This window comes from Carettochelys insculpta, chromosome 2 (genome assembly GCF_033958435.1).
Source record: "Carettochelys insculpta isolate YL-2023 chromosome 2, ASM3395843v1, whole genome shotgun sequence".
NCBI lineage: Eukaryota > Metazoa > Chordata > Testudines > Carettochelyidae > Carettochelys > Carettochelys insculpta.
Window position 1 is genome coordinate 105,574,065 of NC_134138.1, and position 13,184 is coordinate 105,587,248.

Sequence of the window (13,184 nt, forward strand, 5' to 3'; positions counted from 1 at the left end):
AATTCTCAGGATTCTTTTTGGCATGATAGCTCTTTGATTTCCACCTGTTGAGTTCAGTGAATGCTGTGGATAGATGAAGAAGTGTATTGCTGCACATACTTGGGAAATGACTGCTATGAGGGAGTGCTGCAGGAAGGGATCTGGGAGGCAAGAGTTGCTCGGCAGCTCGGTGGGAGTTAGCTGTGCAACACTGTTGCAAAAAATCATCCTGGGCTGTATTAGCAGGAATTTGGTAAGCAGCACAAGGGCCGTGTCTACACGTGCCCCAAACTTCGAAATGGCCATGCAAATGGACATTTCGAAGTTTACTAATGAAGCGCTGAAATGCATATTCAGTGCTTCATTAGCATGCGGGTGGCAGCGGCGCTTCGAAATTGACGCGCCTTGCCGCCGCGCGGCGCGTCCAGGCGGGGCTCCTTTTCGAAAGGACGCCACCTTCTTCGAAGTCCCCTTATTCCCATGAGCTCATGGGAATAAGGGGACTTCGAAGTAGGCGGGGACCTTTCGAAAAGGAGCCCCGTCTGGACGCGCCGCGCGGCGGCAAGGCACGTCAATTTCGAAGCGCCGCTGCCACCCGCATGCTAATGAAGCACTGAAAATGCATTTCAGCGCTTCATTAGTAAATTTCAAAATGGCCATTTGCATGGCCATTTCGAAGTTTGGGGCACGTGTAGACGTAGCCGAGGAGTAACTCTTCTGTTCTTCTGTGTTCAGAAGGCCTCAAGCGGACTATTGTGTACAATGCTGGGTGCCACATTTCAGGAAAAATATAGACAAATGGGAGAAGTTCAGAGGACAGCAATAAAAATAATAAATAGCCTATTTAACAAGGTGTTACTGCTGTGGTGCCTCCTGCTGGTTACTTGGGAATTAGCTCATTCCAGCCTCCATTGCACCTTTCTCTGGCTGGTGTCTCACGCCAGCTGCTACCTGCTATCCATTCCCTCTTTTGATCAGCACCCAAGTCCCTCCCAGACTGAGGAGCATTTCCCTCAGGGTACTTCCCTGCCACAGGAATGGGAATAAGGGGATTTCAAAAGGTGTGGAGTCCTTTTGAAAAGGACCCCCATGTAGCCACGCCAAGCCTTGAGCGGTCAAAAGAAGTGCTTTCAAAGTACTGTGGCCAGAAGCGTCCTAATGCTAATGAGGCACTGGAATATTCAATTCAGCGCCTCATTAATAATCTTTGAAATGGCCATTTGCATGGCTGTTTTGGCCAAGTGTGGCCACAGCCTAAGAATGAGAGCAGTGGGCTTAAATCGCAAAGAAGGAGGTTTTTAGGTTGGACATAAACAAAAAACTTTCCAGCTGTGAGGCAGTTAAGCACTGGACTAAGTTGTCTAGGGAGGCTGGGGTATCAACATCATTTGAGGTTTTTAAGAACAGGTTAGCACAGAGACGCACTCATCAGGAATAATTTAGTTATGTAGTCCTGTCTTGAATGCAGAAGACTGAACTAGGAGACCTACTGAGTTCCCCTCTAGTCCTGTATACTTCTGTGACACTTTGCCTTTCACTTTATATAGTGTATGAGACAACGAAGGGGGTCATAACTAAAACAAGGCCTAAGACAGCCTGACCAGAAACCAGAACCAGGTAAAACAGGGAAATTCCACTGGGTATTATAACCAGGGGTTTTAGGTGGGGAAAGTGAAAGAACGCACTGAAGAGCTGAGGCAACAAATCCAGAGAAACTTTTAGAATCTGCTACAAGAAGCATTTTCAACAGAGTGTGCAGGCTGCGCCTCCTAAAACCAGCACTCCCAGGTCTGACAACATCCCTGGTCCGGCAGGAATGTTCCTGGAGGAGTGAGCTGGCAGCCCTGCAGGGGAGCCCTGGCTTCCCCTAGCTGCCATGTGCAGAGGCAGGAATGTCAGATCTCAGCTGTGATGGTGAGCCGTGGCCAGAGATATGGGGAGCTAGGGCTGGAGGGTCAGCGGGGGGCAGCCAGGGACTGGGGGCGCACTAACCTCCCCTGGTCTAGCAAAATCCCTTATTTGGGACCACTCAGGTCCTGAGGGTGCTGGAACAGGGAGGTGCAACCTGCATTCTCTTTTTGGACTTATAACTTGTACACATGTATTCACAAATGCCATATTATCCCTCCCTTCAAGTGAAAAGAATGTATGTCTTCCCTTGCTGTGTTATGCTATGCAGGGCATATAAGCCATTATTAAAAATCTTCAGCAATATGACTTTGTGCAAGCAAGAAGAAGAGCCAAGACCACATTTATTTCAGAAGAGAGACGGAAGTAGCATCATGATATAAGCTGGCCTTTTTTTTTCCCCCCAATTTTGTGGTGGTTGTTTTGTGAAAAAAACAATATATTTTGCAGGTGCTTACCAGCCATAAACCAGGTTGTGGTTTGATTGTGGTCCTTCACTAACCCTGTGGTGGATTAATGCTCTGAAATTATGAAGTAGCAGGTTAGAGGGCAAAGCAGAAGTGTGTGAGAGTGCAATGGTTCTAGTGGTGGAGCGGAATCTACAAGCAAGCCGGAACTTCTGTCTTCTCATTTGACACTTGTGGATCATTTGCTTGAGTCCAAACTTTTAAAGCACTGACACCCTGGTTTTGAACACTTCTGTTTGCATAGGCCCATTGCAAGACAAAAGCCAACCTAGGCTGTGATTCATAAACTAATTTTGTGCATTACTATTTTATTCGCTTCAATAAATAGTGGTGTGGTTGGAGGGAAGTTGGGCATAGAGAACACACACGCGCATTAATTTTTTGAAGCAAGAAAATCCTGTATAAATGTATGATATGGTAGAACTGAATGAGAAAGGATTTTTTTCCTCATTCTTGCAAAACTGTCATTTTTCACTTGCTCCAGGAAAACCATACCATTCATGGCAGGGCTTTTCTGAAAAAGTTTTCAGTTGACTAGCTTGTTCAAAGTTATCTTTCAAAGCTGAAAATAATGTAATTGAGCTCTTCCTGAGAGGAGGTCCTAAGCATAGCTCATAGCAAAGACCTGAGCTGCCTGCAGTTGCTATGGTGAAAGGGAGAAGACTTGCAAAATTCACCATTAAGGCAGAATTTTTCCTAACGTGCTCTGGTGGACAGGTGGCTTTGCAGCAACTCTGAACATGGCCTGGCTCTGAATAAACAGTGTCTGCTGCAAATTCAATCTGGTCAACTGTGACTTACTCCCTGACTCTCACAAGCTCCATCTTACACTTTTTTATCTTTATTCTCAGAAGGGTACAACAGTCTAAGCAGTTCTGCTATTTAAAATTGAGATTTTACATAACTGCAGCTTGCTCCATTAATTTCTCCAAAGATTAAGACTAAGGACTTAAATTGGCATCTGAAACTGACTAGAAGTTAGTAGAGACATTGGAGATTTGGAGAGCCTGTTGTGCTCATGGGAGATTGAACCTTGGAGGAGACAAGTATACAGGTTCTGTATCAGCTGGAAAAAATTTGACCATCTCTATTACTTGATAGAAATAGAAAATAATTATTGTTTCCCCCTCAGGCAAAGAAGTATACTCCTTTCTTACCTGGCACACTGCAAAGTCCAAACTTTTCATTTCACTAGTATTACAGACCTGTAGATATATATTTTAAATTGCTCAAAATAAAGGGTTGGGGAGACAACCTTCAGTCCTTACACTAAACAACCCATGCGGATTGCTGGCATTTAACAACAAAAGCTTTGAGATCTATTGCTCTTACTGATTCATTAGCGGACTTTGAATATCCTTTCCAATTAAAAAAAATCCTATAACCATCTTAAATATTCCCTTCTGGGTCTATTCTTTTTCCAGAATGTTATTCTGACATTAATTTGAGTAGAGGGCAAATGAAAGTGTGTGTATTGACACCTTTGGAAAATCTGAGTCCTTGGTCCTCTGTGCTGGAGGTTGGGGGAGGGGAGAAATTAGGCCAATCAAACATGACGACAAAGCTAACTGTGTGTCATATTCATATTTCTGTCCTTTCATTTTACTCTAGCTCACTTAAAATGGCATTTTGGTCTGTTACTATCTTAATAGCTCCATCAAAACAAAAAGCAGTCAAGTAGCTCTTTAAAGACTAGCAAAATAGTTTATTAGGTGAGCTTTCGTGGGACAGACCCACTTCTTCAGACCATAGCCAGACCAGAACAGACCCAAAAGAAATTATTGCTCCTTTGTAGGAAGAGAAGCGGACGAATTGACATTTATATTCAAATTCGGAACATTAACACATGGTTTAAATTGGGATGTGAACTTTCTGAGTCACTATAGGGGCTCGTCTGCATACTTAACTCAATCTAATTCTTGACCTTCCCCCCCAACCCCTCCACGCTCTGATTTGCTCACCTTGATTATCTTTTTCTGATTTGTCCTCCTTGCTTACTGTTTTTGGTTCCCTGTGTCTTAAACATTGAGTCTGTTCTGGTCTGGCTATGGTCTGAAGAAGTGGGTCTGTCCCACGAAAGCTCACCTAATAAACTATTTTGCTAGTCTTTAAAATGCTACTTGACTGCTTTTTGTTTTGATAGTGTATAGACTAGCACGGCTTCCTCTCTGTTAATAGCTCCAGTTAACCAGATAAATAACTAGAATATGTATCAAAGCTAGAGACCTACTTGGACTAGCTCCTCCTCCTACCTCTGATACTAGAAGTCAGAAATCCATTTATAGACCTCATTGTTTCCTTCAAGAACAATAATGAGAAGGCCACCCTTCCGTTTATACAAGGCAGTAGGCCTTTTCTTAACTTCACCTCTTATCAGTGATGAAAGGTGGCTGTCTCAGGTAAACACTTATGTATAACTTAATTGTAACACAATGCATATAGAATTTTATGTATTGGAGAGAGCATTTCTAAGGAATGGGGGCTAACAATCCTGACACCACAAAGACCTCAGTGATAAACAGCAAAAACAGTTTGGTTGGTTACTAGGAAATGCCTTCATTTAAGTTTTCCTTCTCTAAAGTGGGGCCTGTAATTTCAGTAGGCCGCATCGGAATTATTAGTGAAGTTTTATCTACACTCTCTGGTACATCTACACTAGAGAGTTTTGTCAACAAAATGTATGCAGCATCTACACACAATGTGTTTTGTCGACAGAAAGCTGCGTGGATGTTCTGGAAGGCCTTTTTGTCAGAGTGTACCAAAATATCGATCTGCTTATATATGTAGACACGATCTGTCAATGCAAGTTTTGTTGGAACATCCCTTCCAACAGTAACTTTTGTAGACAGACGCTTCTAGTGTAGATATAGCCTCTCTCTCTACTAGCCCCTGGACTACTGATGGCCACTCCAGCTTTAATCTGGGCTATCTTGGCCTACCACCTTTCTATTAACTAGCAACAGACGTTTGGAGGGGGCTGTTTATTCACTCCTCATATTTTTCCTGTATCTACTTTCTTCCTCACATAGTCTTAAAATTTCCATCTAAATAAATAAACTAATCCTAATTGAAAGTGCTTTATCAGTAACATTAAATCTAGAATAGTTCTTCCACTGTCAATTTTACATACTGTCAAGAGTGCTATACAATTTTTCCTTGAACAAATAGTCCACTGTATACCACCACCAAGACTTCTGTGTAAATGTAATAAAGAACTCCATGTATTTACATGGATAACATGGGATTAGATAAAGCATGGAAAATATTTTTTCTCTTACTTCTGAGGAGTGTTGAGGGTTTTTTTGCATTGGGTCTTAGGGGTTTAGAAAGGTAGTTTGAAAATGCTCTCAGCTTTTTGCAAAAATGTATATTCTGCACGTTGCAGAGTAAAACTCCAACAATGTAAGAAATAATGAAAGGGGTCTGCACGCATCGCCCTTGCTACTGAAAAACCACAGATAAGCAGATAACCTGTCAGTCTCTTGAAAACTCATGGTAGCAAAAGCCCCTATTATCCTTTCATTTTCAGTAAAATGATACAAATGCTGTTCAGAGCTGAGGGAAAGGAAATATCTTACAACTAAAAAATAACTTCAAAAATATGGTGGCACAGTACTCATTGTTAACAAAGCAGCAAACAACCAAGAGTAGAGAGAACTGTGTGCTTTTAAATATGTCAAATGTAGCAGCTCACTTTCATATTGGCACTTGACATTTTAAATGTTTGTTTTGGCAATGTTCAAAGGGCTCAACCAGTTGTGAAGGGTTTCACCTCTTGGGAAGAAGAGCTGTTGTCCTTAAGAATTTTCATCTTATGCTCAATAAGATTCATCCAGTTTGAACTGTGCAGGATCAATGCCCGCAAAGACAAGTAATATGTGCAAGAACATAAGAACAGCCATACTGGGCGAGACCAGCAGTCCATCCAGCCCAGCAGTTCCCAAACTTTCTCCAGTCGTGGAACGCTTGGATGTCATGGCACTCTGCAGACCACTATCTTTTTTACATCATCATACTAGCAATGAGGAACATTAGTAATGGAAAATATTTCATAATATTAATTTAAATTATTGTATGGTAAACAACTCCACAAATAGTAATGAAACCAGGCATTAACAAACTAAATATAGCTCACCGCTGGTTTAAGGCTTCTAAGCTGTCAACAGACACAAGCAATGACAAAGTAAGTGCTTGTTGCTCATTAACAAGCAGCAATGTCAAGAAAAGTTGGTTACTGTATAGTCATTTCAAGCAAATTGTAAAATGAAGAAAATTCCATCCCAAAATTTGTTTTTTTCCCCTGAGAATGGGGAAGAGACTACCATTACTCAATTTAAATGACAGAACACTTTGCCATTGTTCCAGCAGAACACTGATGTTCTGCTAGTTTAGTTTAGCAACCGCTGATCTAGCCCAATACCGTCCCTTCCAACAGTGGCTTCAGAAGGAATAAACAGAACAGGGCAACGATTAAATGATCTGTTCCTATGTCAGCCAGTCTCAGAATCTGGCAGTCACAGGTTTACACTCCCTAGGGTTGCATCACTGACCACCTTGGCTTATAAATAGTTATTGATGGACTTATCATCCCAGAACTTTTCTACTTAGTTTTTAAACTCAGTAATATTTTTGGCCTTTACAACATCCCCAGTAACAAATTTCACAGGATGACTATTGTCAGAAGAAGTACTCTCTTGTATTTACTTTAAGCGTGGCTCCAACTAGTTTCGTTGTTTGAACTGTGGTTTGTGTGTTATATGGAGGGGTCCATAATGCTTTTTTTCCTCCACAGGATTTATATTTTGAAGAACATCAGCCATATTCTCTCCAATGCCTCTCTTTTTCTAAACTGAACAGCTCCAGTCTTTTTAATCTCTTCTGATAGGGATGCTGTTCCATATCCCTATCTTTTTGTTGCCCTTCTCTGTACTTATTTTCAAATTCTAATATAGCTTTTTTGAGGTGGAGAAACCAGAACCGCATGCAATATTCAATGTGTGGACATACCAGGGATTTATATAGTAGCATTGTGATATTTTCTTTTTTATGTCTATTTCCTAATGGTTCCTAACATGGACAGTTTTTTAATTGCTTTTGCATAGACAGCATATGTTTTCATTTAATTTTCCACCAAGATCTCTTTGAGTGGTAATTCAGACCACATCATTTTGTTTTTAAGCTCTATTTCTGGTTTTTTCCCTATGTGCATTACTTTGTGTTTATTAATATTGAATCCTCTGTGCCATTTTGTTGCCCATTCTCCAAACTCTATAAGATCCCTTCCAACTCTTCACAGTCTGTTTTGGATTAAACTATTTTAAGTCATTTTGTATCATCTGCAGACTTTGCTACCTCACTCTTCACCCATTTTTCCAGACCATTTATAAATGTGGTGAACAGCACTGGTGTAAACATCAGAGGACTCTGCTGTTTACCTCTCTCTACTAAGTCAAGGGTAGAAGGAGAGGCATAAACTCAAATATTAAAGCTGGTGAAAATAATTCATAAACTCATAGAAGAGTGCTTTTATGTCAGCAGAAAATTTTGAGAAACCTGTTTATGCCAAGCTTTAATTTTTTTCTTGGTTTTCAATGAAAAATTACAAAGAAGTTTAGAAATTCAAGAAAAATAATTCCATGGGCTTCTCTCTCAAATATATGTCTGTATTTGTTAAAAAGTACAAATGTGAATGTCTTCTCTGCCCAATTGCATCCCTAACTTCTACTAACTGATTTGAGCGAAATAATAGCACACAGGTAGGCTTGCTAACTTCCCAGTTTCTAAAAACTGGATTCCCTGTCCCATATTTTCCCCACAAGGCTCTGCCCACCGCTTCACCTCTTTCCTTGAAGCTCCTTGCCCCCAGATACAAAGTCTGCCAAGCCCACTCCTGCTTTAATTCATAACAAGCAGATTCTAGCCCCACTCAGCAACTCTCTCGACCCTGGATAATTCTAGCATGAGCAGACCCAAGGGACTTGCAAATCCCAGTTCCTTCAGGCTAGTCACAAGTATAGCTCAGAAGAGCACTGCAGTCACACAGGAGTAACCACGCTGCCCCCGGCGAGTTAAGACATGTCCATCCTGCACACCAGCCTTCTGTCCTCCCATCTCCCTCAGCACTGCCTGCTCGTCAGCCCCTTCTGTCACCCACTCAAGCCCCCCAAACACACCCAGGAGCTGCCCTGAGAGCTGGCTGGTGCTGAAGCTCACGTTCCTTTCCTCCTTGAACATTCCAAGCCTGCTGGGAGTCTGTTACCCCACTTGCCATGGGGCCCTCAACTCTGTTCTCCACCACAGACCTGCAGCTGGGCTCTTCAGCCAAGTCAGTGCATGCACACTGCCATGGGAGCTGCCTTTTCCAGATCTCATGACAGGCTGCCACTTCTTGGCATGCTATTCCTGACCCTCCCCTCCCCTTCCCCTGCCTCCCAATGGTAACCAGACTTTTAGTTTCCAGTCAGTACATCTGACCAGACCCTACCAGGTCCCCTTTTAGGCTAGGCGAGAATTATTAATCCTGCCAGAGTCAGTCTTCTAACCTGTGAAGGGCTATTCACATGTATGCTGATCGTAAGATAAGGATCTCAGTGCTTTAAAAGTTTCTACTTGGGTTGGAAAATGATCCAGAAGGGTGAGCGTTGACATGAGAATGCTCTTGCATGCATTTGTAGATACAGCATCAATAGACTCAAAGTGTCCCAGAAGTTTCCACTCTACTTTTTAAGTTGAAGTTTCCATAGGAGTCAGAATACCTGCTACCTGATTGCATCAGAGCATGAGACTATGGCAATGTTGGTATGGTTTCTAGCAAACTTCTGTAGGCCCTGTGGTATGACTATTGCACACCTGCAAAATATATGGTTTTCAACATAAGTACACAGAATTGCAGAATACTGCCCTTTCTATGCTGCTATATACTAAATCTTTCAAGGTCTTGGGCAAGTGATAAGAAATTAACATTTGGAATTATTTACAGGTTCTGGAGACAGCAAAGAAAAATCAAACGAACTGTAAGGAATGTTCTGGCAATTTAATATGTGACATTTTACTCTGTAGTCAGGGAAACAAGACCCCCCAGCATAGGGTAAGGGGCTTCTCTGGTGCTATGATACACCTTCTTTCAGAGGTGGCATAAATCTGACTTCCCCAGGACCTCTGTTGTGGATAATTACATTTTCCCCATAATTTGCTATGCACTTCTCAGTGGTATAGTCATCTTTACAATAATACTTTATTCTGTTAGGTCCTGATCCAATGCCCACTGACTTCAAGGGAAGTTTTCCATTTACATCAATGGACTTCAATGCTCCCTCAAACACTTGCTGTTGTTCTTGTTGTCATGGATACAGAGTATTCAGTGTACCAATTACAAGGACATGCATTATGCTTTAGGATCCTTCTTGATAAAACACGATATAAAAACTGTGTCAATTGCATACAAACTAAGAACAACATATATAACAACAGAATTCTAAAGAATGAAAAACTTACAGCCTCTTTTCTTATTCATAGTTTGCAGAATTTCCATCATTGGAAATAGATTAAAAAAAACAAAACAAAACAGAATTTGGAGTAATTTCTCATACCATATAAACTCTGCCAATTTTAGCGGTACTACAAAAACTCATTTTTTAAAATGTTTTCTTTGTCTCCTTGCTGTCTGAAAAAACCACAAAAATAAGTGTAGAACTGGACTATGCAAGGAAGTATGCTGTCTCCAGACAAATACAGAGGACATCAGTTCTTGCTTAAATGCTAAGGTCTGAGATCACAACCTGAAGTGGAAGTAGTGTGGCTGATAAAGCAATGTGTGCCCCATCTAAGGGTTTGAAATGGACCTGCAGCTATCAGGAACTGCAGCAGGGTTGGAAGGAGGGGAAGACCTAACAGAATAATATTCATACAATGTGGCTAATAGGATATCTTGTTTACTTTGTAAATGTGAGATGCAAGTTCCAATTACCAGTATTGGAAGAAACTTGAAAAAGAAGCTGCTGAGGGTGTTTTAGTTTAATTTGTTTGTTTTTGTTGTATATGATTTCCTCACTTTCATGTGTGGTTGCTGCTGTATTCCATTGCCATATTCTGGAAATGTTTTCAGTAGAACTCACCACTGTGATTAACATTGCCTGGCTCACGCCAGTGGTGTCATCCTGAGGACACAGAGACATGCTTGCTTGTTTAAACTACCATTTAACAGTTTCTCAGAATGACCTACGTTCATCATGACTGAAACAAAACCCTTTCTGAGTAGGATGCTATTTCTTTGTTACAGATTAATTTACTGTAACTTGTTGGCAACTTCCCACACTTCAGAAGTGCATTTAAAAAAACAGTTTTAGGCCGGATCGACAAACACATTTTGTACCCGTACAACAAGTTCAACAATAGTAATTTTTATCTATATAAATGATACTGTAACAAGCCCTGGTGTAGATGCCTTTACATTAGTAAAAATGTCCCTTATGAGTTTAGCTTATTCCACTTCCATAACTGAGCACTTTCACACCAATATAACAGCAATAATATTAGTAGAGGTACTGCTCTAACTACTTTCACATAAAGTAGTACAACTTTTCTGTACTGATAACCTCTTAGTTTTTTCCATTGAGAAGAAAGGGAATAGAAGTTTTCCAGTGAGAAGAAAGGGAATAGAAGTTTGTCTTCCCCAAATGCCCTCATTCCACAATCCTGCAAAGTTATAAAAATGGCTTGTTCCAGGGTTGAGCTAGAACTTTGCTAGCTTTCCTTCTGCTTGCTAAACAAACATCATCTGATTTAGAGGGACAAATAAACAATGCAGCCATGGCAGCCTAAAATGATGCATAGGCTAGAATGTTTAGCAGAGTTACAAACAGGTTTCCCAATGAATGCCTTTGTGTAGAGTTTACTGACCATTTGTGAGACTGGGCTAACCACCTGCCTTACATTGGCATTATAGAGCTTCATTTGTTTATGCCTTTAAATCATGATGTAACCGTAAAGGCACTGAGACCACGTACTGGGGTGGGGCCAGATAGAGGCTAGAGTCCTGTGCTCTACCACATGAGCTAAAGGCTGGCTGACTTCACTCCCCAGTACATGCTTTCCTGGGGCTGTGGAAGTTCCAAGCTTCTAAGACCTTCCAGCAGGTGATCCTGGGTGAGCCCCAACTTGTGATGCTGACAGACCTGGCACATGGATTTGAATCTGCCACCCTCAGGGTGCAAGCCCAGGCTGTAGAACAGAGACTTCTCTTCCCTGGTAGGTGATCTCGGTGCCTCTCAGTTACACTGGGGTAAAGCATTTTATGTGCATGGAGGATATGTCTACACTAGAGTGATCTGTCAACATAAGTGTTTTGGAAGATATCTTCCAACAAAACTTCTGTTGACAGATCATGGCCAAATTGTCAAGCGGATCACAAGAGCAGAGTGTGACTGGACTGCCTGGCCTCTCTTGACACAATGGCCAACCAGAAGCACAGCTGACAGGGCTGCCTGGGGTCCTGAAAGTCCCGTCTGTTGGTAGAAAGCCCTCTGAATGTGCAGACCGGCTTTCTCTCAACAGAATCTGTCGACAGGTGTCGAATGTGGATGCACTGTGGGTTTTCTCTAGCGCAGACTTAGCTGGAGAGTATTGCTGCTGTTCTGTTGTGGGGTCAACCAATTTTACTGCTGCTACATATGGAGTAAACTATTCTCTGTTGTCCATTCACTTTAAAAAGAAAATGAGGGGAGGGGATTCAGGGTTCTGGGCTGAGGGAGCAGGGGTAGGAGTCCTCAGACACAAGTGTAGCTTGAATTCTGTTGGTAGCACTCCCCCTCCCCAGCTTATGACCATGCATAGACCCTGAGCAGATCTAAGGCTGTGCCTGTACCATTCAGTGGGAGTAGGTACCCAATCATGAGGCTTTATTTCCCTCTTTCCATTGCAGGGATACTGCACACCCCATTCCCTCTTGATTGTTTTGTTTCTCATCCCCTCTTGATTGCTGTAGCAAATTATATGTAGTTTTGCATTTGGACAATTTTAGCTGGGTCGATCATTTATGTTCTGTTTTGTGGGCATTGCTACAAAATGTGTTTCTATTGGTTTATTTTGAAGTGTGGAGAGAGTCCTTTTCTAAAATTCAGACAATTGTCAGATCAAAAGATAATTTATCTAAATAAGTAGCAGTGATAGGGTGTGTATCTCACACTGGCTGTGCAAAGGTTAATCAGGAGCCAGAGGGCAATTAGTGCACCTGCTTACACCTTGAAGCTGAGACAGTCACAGTAAAGTATTATCCCCAGTTGGGTGGCTCTTCAAAAAGAGTCTTCAGACAGAAGAAGGGGAGGGAGGAGGCCCAGGGGGGACAGCAGACCTTGAAACTGTCTCCTGAAGCAGGGGGTCTGGCAAAGTGCCAGTGGATGGGCACAAATACCCTGACAGTCTGGGGAGAGGCAGGAACTCCACAGACCCGTTGCTGTGCATGAGAGCAAGGAAAACTCTGCAGAGCCATAAAGGGTGGAAAGCTTGTAAAGGAGCGAGACCAACAAGAGACAAACCAAGGTAGGAACTAATCCAGGGAGGCAGCAAGCAGCCTTAGCTGACTTGCACAGACAAGTAATGTTTTACTCCTGAGGGTGCAGAGAGTTTTTAAGTGAGTATATCAACTCCTCTAGAGATTTGTCTAGTTTTACAACAGGCTACCGGAAAAGGACTCCCAAAGTCGGTACAGGCAGGGCAGCGGTTTGCAGAAATTGTGGGGTTGCCCAGAGCTTAAGCCCCTCCCCATTCAAACTGTTGTCATCTCTTCTCCACCTGCCTAAGGCTGTGGGAGGGAGTTTGTTTTGCAGGGTTCCT